We start from the raw sequence: 13,294 nt of genomic DNA, 5'->3' as shown, positions 1-13,294 counted from the left end.
CACAATAAAGAAAAATACAAATGAGGCATAAAATGTGGGAAAAAAATTTTTGAAAAAGAACGAAGGCAACAAATAGAAAATGGTTACAAACATTGTAGAATTAATCCAGTGATATCAATAACCACTTAAAATGTAAATATCTACGTATACCAACTAAAAAGACTACCAGGGTGGTTGAGAAAACAAGATCAACTGTCTACAAAAAACCCATTTTAAACATGTCTTCACAGATAAACAGTAAAGGGATAAGAAAAATACACCATGATAACACTAATCAAAAGCTAAGGTAGCTGTACTAATCACAAATTAAGCTGACTTCAAAACAAGGAAACTTTCCAGAGATAAGGAAGGACATTGCACAATAATAAAGGAATAAACTCTCCAAAAAGATAGAACAACTTTTAATGTATATGCATCTAACAAAAGCATCAAAATAAGTGAGTGAGGCAAAAACTGACAGAAATTCAAGGATAAATAGATAAATCCACTATTATAGCTGGAGCTGCAGATATTAATAAGAGCTCCCTCTATCAATAATTGACAGATCCAACAGGGAGAAATTCAATAAGGATATACTTCAACTGGACATCAATCAACTGGATTTAATTGACATTTATTGAACGTTTCATGCAACAGCAACAGATTATATATTTTTCTCAAGCTTGCATGTAACATGCACCAAGGTCAACCACATTCTGGGTTATAAAACACATCTTTATCTTAACAAATTAAAAAATAGATATCATATAAAATATGCTCTCAGAGCACGTTGGAATTAAGTTAGAGATCAATAACAGTAGGATGGATGGAAAATCCCAAAATATTTGGAGATTAAGCAACACACTTCTAAAGAATACATGTGTCAAAGAAATCTCAAGAGAAATTTAAAAATATTTTAAAGTAAAATAAAATAAAAATACAACTTATCAGAATTTGTGGAGTATAGCAAAAGCAGTGCTCATAAGGAAATCTATAGCATTGAATACATATGAAGAAAAGAAGGAAGATAAAAATTTAATCATCTAAGTTACTACCTAATGTAACTAGAGAAAGAAGACCAATGTAAGCCAGAAATCAATAAATAAACAAGACAATAATGATGTCATAATTAGGAAGATGGTGTCAATGGGCAAAAATGCCTGGAAAAGAAGTCAAAAGATGATGTCACAATTTAATAAAGAGACAGCTGTTAGAAGCACAGCATTTAGAAATATGAAGGAAAACATCAGAAGAAACAGGTTAAAGAATTAGATGTGGTCCTCACAGGGAATATTTGGTGAGATGGGGGTGTGAAAAGAGAAGGATAGCAAATGGACTAGGATTTGAGTTCATAATCATAAGAGACTTTAGTCTTCTCTGTCACACTTCAATTTTTATGAGCCACTTGCAGTTACGTATTACCTAAATCATTAAATATTTAGAAAACGACAATACTTGAAAATATGATCAACCTTGTTCAAAAACATCAACGTCAAAACAGCAAAAAGGCACTGTATAGTTTTCCTTATGATACCTATAGAGATTAAAATGTTGAATAAGATCCAATGTGGATAAAAGCATAAAAAACAGGTTTATATACACCATTTTTGAAACTTTTCAAAAAATTAATTTGCCATAGCTTTCAAAATTTTAAGTACACTTGCTGTTATTTGTACACATACTCTTTGAAACAGTAATACCACTTATCAAATTATCCTATAGATAGCTCATAGAAATGCTTGGTTATGTGTGCAAGAGCATTCACTGCAGCATTCCTTGTAATAAAACAGAAACAAAAATATTCTTCAACTGAAGGATTTATGAAAATCCATAATGTGGATTACTGTGGAGTCACTAAAAATAATTATACTAATCTATGTGTGTTAATAATAAAACCTGCCCAAAATATGTTAACTGATTATCCAATTTCTATGAAGAAAAAATATATATTTATTATTATTATTAAGTAAAACTCTAAATCCCAGAAGTGTGTTTGTTAAAACTGATAGAGAAATACAAAACTAATACATGGAATGAGTCTCTGTGAATGTGGTGGCAAATAAGTTTGTTTCTCATCACTGCCTTCAAAACAAAGCCCCGTCATCCTCCCACGATAATCTACTGAGGATGCTCCCTTAATTTTCTGGTCATTCCAGTTATAAGCACAAATCTTATTTCATTAATTACAACTCATTTTTATGTGTTACAAAGTCCAGACAAGTCCAATTTTATCCTTTATTGCCTCATGTAACAAAACTATCCCCAGCCCCATCCAACTTAGGCTCAGAGCTGGGTTTGGAGAACTGCAAGACAGTAGGTTACTGTCAGCATAACCAGCTTTCTCTCTCTCTCTCTCACACACACACACACATACATCCCCTTTCCTTCCCTCCCTTGATTTTTCACTCCAACTTCCCTATTTGTGAATCTTCCACACTCAGTGCAACTGGAATGGAGATTAGAGGAAAAGAATCATTTCATAGTTTCTCTACATGGCTGATGTACTGACTGATCTCTTAATTTTTCCCTTAGCCTCAGCCCCCAGTGACCTACCCACCTCACAGTTCCTCACTCCTAGGATCTCTTCTCTGGAGAAGGCAGCAACCTGGGGCAGTGTCTCATCAGGGCAGCTCAACCTCACTGCTTCCCCTTGCCTTATAGGCTCCATAAAATAGTGGGAAAGTAGACTTGCCTTTCTGTTTCTCTCTCTCTCTCTCTCTTTGTCTGCAGCCTCTTGAGCAGCTCCAATATTTCCTCCCACCCCCCACTTCCATGACTTCTGAAGCAACTGTCATTGACATTCTCCCTACAGCCCCTGGCCGCAGACACAAAGGATGCATTTCAAGCTCTCCCAAGAACTCTTGCAGTGCTCCATTCCGGTGTCCTCAGAAATGGCCCTGAGTCTCAGCAGCTCAAAAAGACTCCAGTTGGATAGTGAGAAGCCACTGCTTCTTTGCAAGAACCTTCCCAAATTTCTTTAAGTGATTTTATTGATATCTCCTCCTACCTACCCTGGAATAATGGCAACACCTGCATAGGGAAGAAAAGAGAAAAGACCAAAGCACTCCTTATTTCTATAAATTCCCTTTCTTCAATACATTATCTTAAATTTCTGCTTTTATGTTTATATAGATTGGATGGTAAGGGTGGTGGTGGGGGTGGGGGAGCTGGATGTCCACAGACTAATTTAGCCACTTCTTAGCAAGCCCTTTGATTTTCTGTCTCCCTTGAAAATGTGCAGGTACTTTATAATATATTATTCTCATCTTCCAGGCTTCAGTCAAAATACCACAAAAACAGGAAATTCCCACTGAATATTCAATTAACATATTTATATAGTTATTAGGATAATATATTTAATTTTTTCATATACATGCTGTTACTCTGACATTTATCTTCATTTAGGCAGCAGCTAGTGAGTTCTATGTCTCCAGAAGAGGATAATGCAGAAAAATATACAAGATTATTTTTAAAAAATCAATTTGTTGGCTTTGGGTGTTCAATAACAAATGCTCAAGTGTAAGGCAAAAAACTGGGGAGAATAAATGACCAGATAGGGCCATGCTGATGATCCAAGAAACAAACAAACAAACAAAAAGTGAAAGGTAGCGGCCCGTATAGAAATATGACGGTGACACAGATGAGCTGACCCCATCTCCTTGATGCTAGTTGATCTCCCAGAACTTAGAGGCAATCAGAATAATAGGAGTTCCATAAAAAATTAAATTCATGTATAAAAATTAAACTTCGATATTTGCACAACTAGAGGTTCTTATTTGAAATTGGGGGCCAGGCATATTTGCTCACTCCTGTAAACCCAACACTTTGGGAGGCCCAGGGGAGAACTGCTTGAGCCCAGGAGTTCGAGACCAGCCTGGGAAACATAGTGAGACTCCATCTTTACAAAAAATGAAAAATTAGCTGGGCATGGTGGCATGAAGCTGTGGTCCCAGCTACTCAGGAGGCTGAAGCAAGATGATCATTTGAGCCCAAAAGGTCGAAACTACAATGAGCCATGATCTTACCACTGCACTCCAGCCTGGCTGATAGGGTGAGACTCTGTCTTAAAAAAAAAAAGAAAGAAAACACACACACACACACACACACACACACACACACACACACAATTTGGACCTTGATACAGTTTAGCTCTGTGTCCCCACACATATCTCATGTTGAACTGTAATTCCCAGTGTTAGAGGAGGGGTCTGGTGGGATGTGATTGAATCACAGGAGCAGAATTCCCCGTTGTTGTTCTCATGATAGAGTTCTCACAAGACCTGGTTGTTTGAAAATGTGTAGCACCTCCCGCTTTGTTTTGTCTCTTTCTCCTGCCAGCCATGTGAAGACATGCTTGATTCCCTTCATCTTCACCATGATTGTAAGTTTCCCGAGGCTTCCCCAGAAGTGGAAGCCTGATAGCCCACAGAACTGTGAGCCTATTAAACCTCTTTTCTTTATCAGTTACCCAGTCTCAGGTATGTCTTTATAGCAGTGTGAAAACAGACTAATACAGATCTGGCATGTATCTGTTTCATATAAATAAACAAACATATTTATATAAATGTATCATATATAATTATATCAAGGCTAAGATACGTAGCCTTGTATATAAGATCTATATCTTATAATCTGTATGTATATATACACATATATGTATATATATGCATATGTATACGTGTGTGTGTATGTATATACTTAGAAAGTATATATGTGTATATATACACATATATATAATGTCTGGAAGAACACACAACAAACCATTAATGGTGTTTATCTTTAGGGAGTAGAACAGGAGGATAGTAGCGGGGAATATGAACTTTTATTTTCCCGTTAGAAACTTCTGTTAAGTTAAATATTTTTGTAATTTATTCATTTATTCCACAAAGTATAGATTATTTTGTGAAAATGTAGTTAACAATTAACAAGGAACATACTAAAAAGTACAAGCTAGAAAAACTACTTAATGTAATTTTTTCTAGGTTCTAGGAGAATAACAAAAAGAAGGAAGATTCAGTAGGAAAGGAAAGCAATGAAGAAGCCAAGAAAGAGACAAGGAACCCTGGAAAGAGAGTCAGCAAAGAGAGAAATAGAAACATTAATTTCAGGTATGAGTAGCATGAGGTCAAGGGCTTCAAATACTGTGTCTGTAGCCTCTACCCTTTTAGAGAAACACTGGAAAACTGATGTGCACCTAAAAGGAGACAAGCAGGTTAGTGAAGGAACTGGGAGACATATTGGCTAACGAACTACAGCAAGTTCATGTTCAAATGAGATCAGAAGCTGTATAAAGACTGTAGCCACCTGCAAGACCTTCAGATGGCAGAAAATTAGACTAAATTTTTGCCTCTGTAGCAAAGAATTAAAACTGAAGAGTAATTAAAAGAAAGTGAATTATATCCTCTAGAAAATTTTCTAAAAATTAGAGCCATTAATTTAAAACCAATTCTATATATCTTTCAGAGGAGTTGGAAGTGTTGTGAACTACTAATCCTTTGGCTTTGCTTTGGACTTGAGAGCAAAAGTAGCTGCATGCAGAAGTAAAATTGTTAAGAATGTCACCTAAAACGTGAGGGTGAGCCCAGCATGAAGGAACAGCCTCTTCCATTGGTGAGGTACAGTCGTCCTTATCTTTAATAAGAAAGAAGTCATAGCTGTGACAACATCTAGATGACCAGGGTTGCCTTACTTTAGGAACCCAAGAGAAAAGTTTCTGCAGATAGAATTCATGTATAAAATTTATGCATGAATTTATTATTCAGATAAGAAAAGGTATAGACACAAGGGCACTCCCTTCCTGCCTTCTTTTTTCCTTCCCCTTAGTGTCACTGTCTACCACTAAGCAACAGTAAGATTTAACTCTGAATGTCAACCCTAAACATTTAGGTGTTAGCACAAGCTCTCACATATTAGATGTCTGATGGCTAAGAAGTGTTCAGAATATCTTAGTGTGACAATCAAATGTCGGCATTATTTTAGAATGGCAAAATAATAAGCCAAGAATATTCTAGTCCCAGTTCTCTTCCAGACATTAATCACAAGAAATGAGCCCTTCTAATTATCTTTAATTTAGGAAGGAATTCACAAATGACAGCTCGTTATTTGCAGGTCAGAATCAAAACAGCATGTACTATTTAACAATCTTGAAGTTGGAAAATTAAACTGAAGGAAAAAAGAGAGACTGGATAGAAATCAAATGGGTAGTTGTTCTCTTAATAGGTATTTGCAGGAGCACTTAATAACTTAATTGCAAAGGTCCTTTTTAAAACAAGAAAAGCTATTCACACCTATCTGTTGTGGCATTAAGTAGTCATTCAGAGTTTTGGTTAAGTGTTTTCTGTTGGAATCAGAGGCAGCATCAAGAGTTCTCGAATAAGAATCCTAAGAATAACTAGTTGTGACTATTGTTATATAGCTCTGTGCAATTATATACACTTTATCATATATTAACTTGTTTAATCATCACAAGAACACCCTTTTTTCTGAATATCCTCTTTGTATTACAGGTGAAGAAACTGAAGACTTTAGCCAGAGCCAAGTGGCTAATTCAGAGTTTAATACACATTTGACCTCAAACCCATAAACATTCACCTTTGAACAGTGCCTCCCTCTCTGAAATACTGGTTCTGTCATTAATTATTAATTATTGATTAATTTCTCTTGATTTTAATTTTCTCCTATGCAAAATTCTGTTACTGAATTACATGAATTCCAAGACTTCTTTCTGATCTAACATTCCATCATTCCTCTTTTAAAAAGATAACATAAAACCAGAAACAAAGTATGTAATTGTAATGCCAAATTTTTAAACATAGTTGATTATTCCTCCTTGAAAATGTAAATACTACATGAAGCATCAACAAATAAACCATTAGGTCAATATTTACTGAGAGTTGACTCTCCATCAGAGTGATGCTTGTAATTGACATGGAGGGCAAAATGATTTTAAAAAGTAAGATTCTTGCCTTCTTGGAACTCAGAGACAAATGTGGGAAATGGGCAACTCAAGAAACACTTTTAACATCATACGTTAAGTCAAGAAACTGGACATGAAAGAAGGGGCATGTAATAGACACTAGCAAGTCAGGAAAGGCTCTCTGTCAAGGGAAATGCACTTTGAAGGACAAGAATTTAACCAAGTAAATAAACAGAAGAGAGAAAGATGTTTCATGCAGAGAGTTGCAGATATGAGAATAAGCTAATAGCCTAAAAGTTAATTTGCATACTGCAACCATTCAACTCTCAAAACGTACCCTTATTTGCCATGTAAACCACAGGCCCTAATATAGCAGAAGTAATCCTAAATAAATCTGTTCTACAGTTGAGCAAAATGATTTTCATAGATGTTAAGCAACATGACTAAGTCATCCCCATTGTGGTGGATTCCAGAGTACAAATCCCATGCTCTTTTCCTCTAATCATCACCATCTCCCTGTACATTTCTTTCTTGAGGCTCAGCTGAACATAAATAATCCCGGTGCAGAACACTGGACAACTGAAGCAAAACTGAGTAATTCAAAAGAAAATATATGAATATAAAATCAGCTGAAAAACCAGATATGAACCTGCTCTAAACCCATTTCGAAAGCCCTCCTTGAATCTGTTCTGCAGCCATGCATTACAGGCATCTCAAAGAAAGAGATTTTTTTCTGCAAAATGGTAGCTGGAGGAGAATTTTCTCTCCTCTGAGGTTTAAGAGGGCAAGCCATCAAGCCCACAGAACTGTAAACATACAATCAGGCTCATTTTGTATAAGCAAAAGCATAATTTTATGTGCGGCTTGGCAATCATGATAATTTATGAATTTATATATTTTAACAAGGTATTACCCACCTATAATTTTTGAACCAAAAAGGTAAAACAAACTTGAGTTTTCCTTACTAATTTTTACATCTCAAGGAAGGAATGATTTTTTCAAATGTCCACTTCATGACATTCACTTCTTGACTGTATGTTTGGTGTGTTGAGAACAAGTAAATGCCCTTAAGTGTGTGGATTTTATATTTAGCAGGTGTTTTCCCAGACTTGACTGGGTTTGAAAAAGGTGCAGACATATGAGTCACATTCTCAGTGACAATAAAAATGAGAAACAATACTCCAGAGAATCTGCCCCAAAAGAGAGATGCAGATTTTTCCAAAGTTTGATGCTATAAAAGCAATTTATGTCGGAACATGTTAACAACTTTAAAGCAGATATTAAACAACTGTGCTCTCTAAAGATTTTGACTACCCTGCTTCAAGAAACTGTTCATCTGCTTAATTGTTAAGCCCTTTCTTAGAAAGTTTCAGAGTCTCACCACGTGACATGGCTCCCTCCTCCAACCTCAGATTACGACGAACATATTCAGTTGAACATTTCACCTAGCAGCATTTTTCCATTTTAATGTTATAAACCATACTCTTGGTGTTTCTCCTAACCCAACTGAAGTGGCCTATGTAGCTGTTTTTCTAGAGGGGAAGTTCTCTTTCCAAAAGGAACTCTGATGCTAATTCTTTTGTTTTTAAAGATAGGAAGATAATGTTTTCCACTAAAATAGCAATAATTTTGTTAAATTTAATTAATTTTGAAAAGTTATCATAAACAACACGTTAATCAGGGAGATAAATAGAGACTTAAGTGGGAAATACGTTCATTCCATAAAACCCTTCATTCAACATTTATTTAATAAACATTTACTAAGTGCTATGTGGAATGATCTGTAGTAAATGAACAGTGAAGGACCAAACAGACATGGACTCTTGAGGTTATAGCCCAAAAGGGATGACTGGTCATTTTTTTAAAGTCTACATACACAGAACTTGCAAGAGATGATGTGAAGAAAATAGGTGAGTGCAATGGCAAAATGGAGTAAGTGGCATCTGCTTGGAGAAGATGGTCAGAAAAACTGCCTGTAAAGAGGTGATATTTCCAGCACTTTGGGAGGCCGGGGCAGGTGGATGACGAGGTCAGGAGATCGAGACCATCCTGGCTAATACAGTGAAACCCCGTCTCTACTAAAAAACACAAAAATTTAGCCAGGCATGGTGGCGGGCGCCTGTAGTCCCAGCTACTCGGGAGGCTAAGGCAGGAGAATGATGTGAACCCGGGAGGTGGAGCTTGCAGTGAGCCGAGATCATGCCACTGCACTCCAGCCTGGGCAACAGAGCGAGACTCCGTCTCAAAAAAAAAAAAAAAAGTAAAAGGGGGGTGATATTTGGGCCAAGCCCTATAGAATGGGAGGACAGTGTCCACCTGAAGACTCATGTCAGAGTGTCACTGGCAGGACAAGTCTCTGAGGAGGGAAAGGAGAAGCTGAAAGCAAGCCAGTGAGGCTGGCTACAACCACCCCAGACAAACACAGATCTTCTGTGTTAAAAAGAGTGTTACAAAGTCCACCCTTTGTAACAATGAGCAGCAACCTTCACCTGGAGAAAAGGGTGCTGAACTACTCACAGTCCTATGGCTCCATGTGGAGCCCCCTTCCCCCTACTCTCTCTTAAGCAGGGGCTCCTTTTAAATGGAAGCCTTAAATGCTGTTTTGTGGTGACACTGAAGGAAACATCCACCAAGCCCTCAGGACATGTCAGGGAAAGTAAATACTAATCCGTCTGCAACTCATTTGCTGACCCTTTAGAAAGTAGACCAACAGACAAACTTCTGACTGATGGCTAGTTTTTTGTTTTGTTTTGTTTTTAAATCTTGCTTATTGGTAACAGAGTCATCAAAACTGCTATGTTTGGGCAGGGGCCTGTGGCAGTTACTTGATGAAATGCAGCAATTGACATTAAGAATCAAAACACCACATAAAAGCCTTTAGAAAAACACATATGGACATGATAGTCAATAGTTGTCCAAAAAAGATGATATTGCTTATTCATAAGTTAGTATCAGTCTGAGTTGGTTTTAGAGAATTTCAAAACCCTTTCTATTCCAACTGATGTATGACGTGTATACTAAACATTGCTGTAGCATCTGTGCCCTATTAACTACTTCTTTGGTATCACAAGTGAAGGTGGATAATAGATATATATGAAACAATTCTCGGAGTCCATTTAACTTTTCTTTTTTAACTAGAGACAGTTACTTGTAGTCTTACCAAAATGTGTTAATACAAACCAGCAGAGAAAAGTAGATAAACCATAATGATAATTACAACTGAATTTATCCATCACAATAATTCTAATGATAATTGCTAATCTTGGTGGTAATTCACCCAATGAGAAGACTCCACCAAGGCTATGCCACTTCAGGATATAACACCTGATATCACACTTGGGGACTGAGAAGGATCTCAAAATGCATTTGAGAAGTAGAAATCAGGAAATTGTTACTTCTCTTTCTAGTCAAGTCCTCAACATCCATGTCAAGTTCATCTTTGAATGTGAGGTGGGAGAGCATATATTTCTCTGAAAAGCTTATTAATTTCCATGGTTTTCTCTACATGTTCTTATCTGTAAAATGGGAAGAGTTAACACATGAAAAGTACAGCCTGCTCGTGGATGAGCACATCCACTGACAGATGACATTCTTCCAGCCACTGTTTTTCACCCTGCTTACTAATATTATTATTATTGTCATTTATAACAAGTATTTCTGTCTATGATGGTTTTGAAAGGACTCTTACATAGTGTCCCTTAATAAAAAGAAACCCATAACCTAAAACAATGACCCTATTCACATGGCATTTAAGCTAAGAGCCTAAAAGGTCATGTAGGAGATTGGTCAGTGTGGTGGGAGAAATTATAGGGAAAGAGTGCAAACCTTCTGAAAGGTCAGAAGGCTCTGCATAGCTTTGGGGAAGAATAAGCTGAAGGCAGCTGTTGTCTTACCCTAAGGCAGAGGGCAAGGATTAGGTACAAGGAAGTGTAGGGGAATTTAGGTACAAGGAAGTATAGGGGAATTTAGGTACAAGGAATTAGGTACAGGGGGAATTTAGGTAAAAGGAAGTGTAGGGGAAACAGGCTTGTTTACTTATGTTAACCAGGAGCCGACCTTTGGTAATTATTTATTTCAGGTGCTTTAAATTATGCCTAATCCCTAGGATGACACAAAGCAAAGTCATCCTCGCTTTCAGGATTACAGAAAATCAAGAATTACAGTAACTTGTAAAAGGCTCAAGCTTTTAAGTAATTAAGCTAGGGTTCAAGTTCAGGCCTCACTCACTCTTAAAGCTGTGCTTTCTCTAGCTCAACAAGCACTGTCATAAGTAGTTGCCTCCTTACTTTTTCTTAATTGTGCCCTTCCTTTCCCAGACTTTATCATGGCCAAGTTCAAGCCCTTATCATGCCTCATTGAAGCATTAAAAATGGTTCCAGATTTGCCCCCTTCAAATACACCCTACACACTGCCACTAGAGTTATATAACAGCAATGCAAATTTAACTGTGACTGCTTTTCTTATGTCAACAAATCACTTCAATTACATGCCAAGCTTTCATCCCAGCCTGTGAAGCCTCCATGACATCTGCCTGAACTTCGAGAAACCCACATCTCTTGTTTTAATTTCTGGTAATACGAAACTACATTTGGTTCCCCAGGCACACCCTATTATTCATTCTGCACTGCATTTTTGCTCTCTTTTAGTGGAATAAGAGAATTTTAGACACGAACATGTGTGACCAGGTTTGGGGTGGAGAAAAGGTGATGACTTCTATGACTAAAAATCATCTCAGACACCTTCTCCTCCAGAAATGCTGGCCACCTCTTATTCCTCAAGCTAAATGAGAAGAATCTCTTTCAAACTCACAGCGCCCTGTGCCTACTTCTCTTATTATTATGAAATGTTCTATGCATATTTATATTTCATTTAGCTTTGTTTCTCCAGTACTTAGTAATAATAGAAATTTGGTAAAAAAAATTGTTGAAATAAACTGAACCAACTTGACCAAGAATAACACCTAAGAAGTAGAAGAATCGGTACTTAATCTATGTGGTTAAAGATTCAATTGCATAGTCCTTCTTGAAACATAATATGGGGCAGAAGAGCTAGATCATGCCCCTTCGTAAACCTACAGTAATTCTCATCTTGGGAGCAAATAATGGAGAAATATTTGTAAACATGTTATAAACCGTTAGTATCGATACGTTGTAGATCTCTGCTAATTTCTAGAGTGGATCACTGTATTTCTGAAGTGTCTGAAATACAGCACAAAGTTTGCATCTAAATGAAATATGTTCATACCAACAATGCCCTTTAGTAATCGTATAATTACTGCATTGCCTGGTACTGTTTACAGACATTCAGTTATTAAATACAGTTTCAGATGCAAGGAAGGAAATCAGAATTTTTCTTGTTATGCTCTCTATTGAGAAGTAATTGAAGACTTAAATAGAAAACAAAGCATGAAAGACCTTCCACTAACCAAAAGTTAAACATACATTAAGTGATCATTATCTTTTACCTTAAGAAAATCAAGAAAATGGAGAATATTTTATCTACTGCCTATAAGGGGTGAACATATATATTAAATATTAAAAGAAAAAATTTCAAATCAACTCCTTGAGACTGATATTGTCTCCTCGTTGAATTTCAAATTAAAATAATTTCCCCTATTGAAAGAAATGCCTCCCTTTCTTTCACTGGATCCCTTCTTTCATTTGCCTCTTAGATGTGAGTGTCTCTTGGATGCAAAAGAGACTTTGGCTCTTTTAATCTCTTTTGCATTCTGTAGATTTCATCAAGGAACTTCACTTCAATTAACACTCAGAACCAGATTACTACCAAGTTCATGACTTCAACCCATTTGTCTCTTCTGTCCTCCATTCTTTTACAAAGATCTTGTAGAAATTTGCAGGTGGCTATACAGGAATTACCTTAACCTCAGCATATCTGATGAACCTGTTCATCTTCTGCACAAACCTTAGTCCTTAAACACACATTCCTTATTCTGGTAAATAACACCACCCAGTTTGCATCTAGCTTTCCCCTGCTCTCTCCCCTACATCCAGTTTTTACCTAGTCATGTTGATTGTTCTTCCTAAACATCTCTTAATCTGGCTCCTCCTCTTTCACCCTATTGTAACCTCCTTAATTAAAACATCTGTCATTTCTCACTGCACAGTTGCAACAACTGGTTTTCCAGCCTCCAGTTTCTTTTCCAATCATACTTTTATTCCATGGTCAGAGACGTATTTCTGTACTGACAGTCTGATCACGTGACTCTCCTGATTGAAATATTTCAATGCACTTCCACCTACAGGAAAGAAAATTCAAACATGTCTTTTGCAATATGACTTACCTCTCAGTAAGAGGTCATCTTCCATCCCCAATGGTGACTTTTTCATTCAACCTGGCATGGCTTATGTTATACCCTCTGCAAAATTATTCTTCTCTTTT

At 36.8% G+C, this 13,294-nt stretch overlaps 1 long non-coding RNA gene across 1 annotated transcript; it reads left to right on the top strand.

Moving 5' to 3' along the window:
- Positions 1-1,210: 1,210 nt before the first annotated feature.
- Positions 1,211-6,622, top strand: LOC129035824 (uncharacterized). The gene is made up of 5 exons (XR_008502346.1): positions 1,211-1,276; positions 2,792-2,960; positions 4,318-4,360; positions 4,962-5,087; positions 6,486-6,622. It is a non-coding gene; the product is annotated as an uncharacterized LOC129035824 (long non-coding RNA).
- Positions 6,623-13,294: the final 6,672 nt, after the last annotated feature.

The sequence above is a fragment of the Pongo pygmaeus genome, chromosome 3 (genome assembly GCF_028885625.2).
Source record: "Pongo pygmaeus isolate AG05252 chromosome 3, NHGRI_mPonPyg2-v2.0_pri, whole genome shotgun sequence".
NCBI classification, from domain to species: Eukaryota; Metazoa; Chordata; class Mammalia; order Primates; family Hominidae; genus Pongo; species Pongo pygmaeus.
The sequence above is the reverse complement of the archived record's forward strand: the minus strand, read 5'-3'. Positions and strand labels throughout refer to the sequence as shown.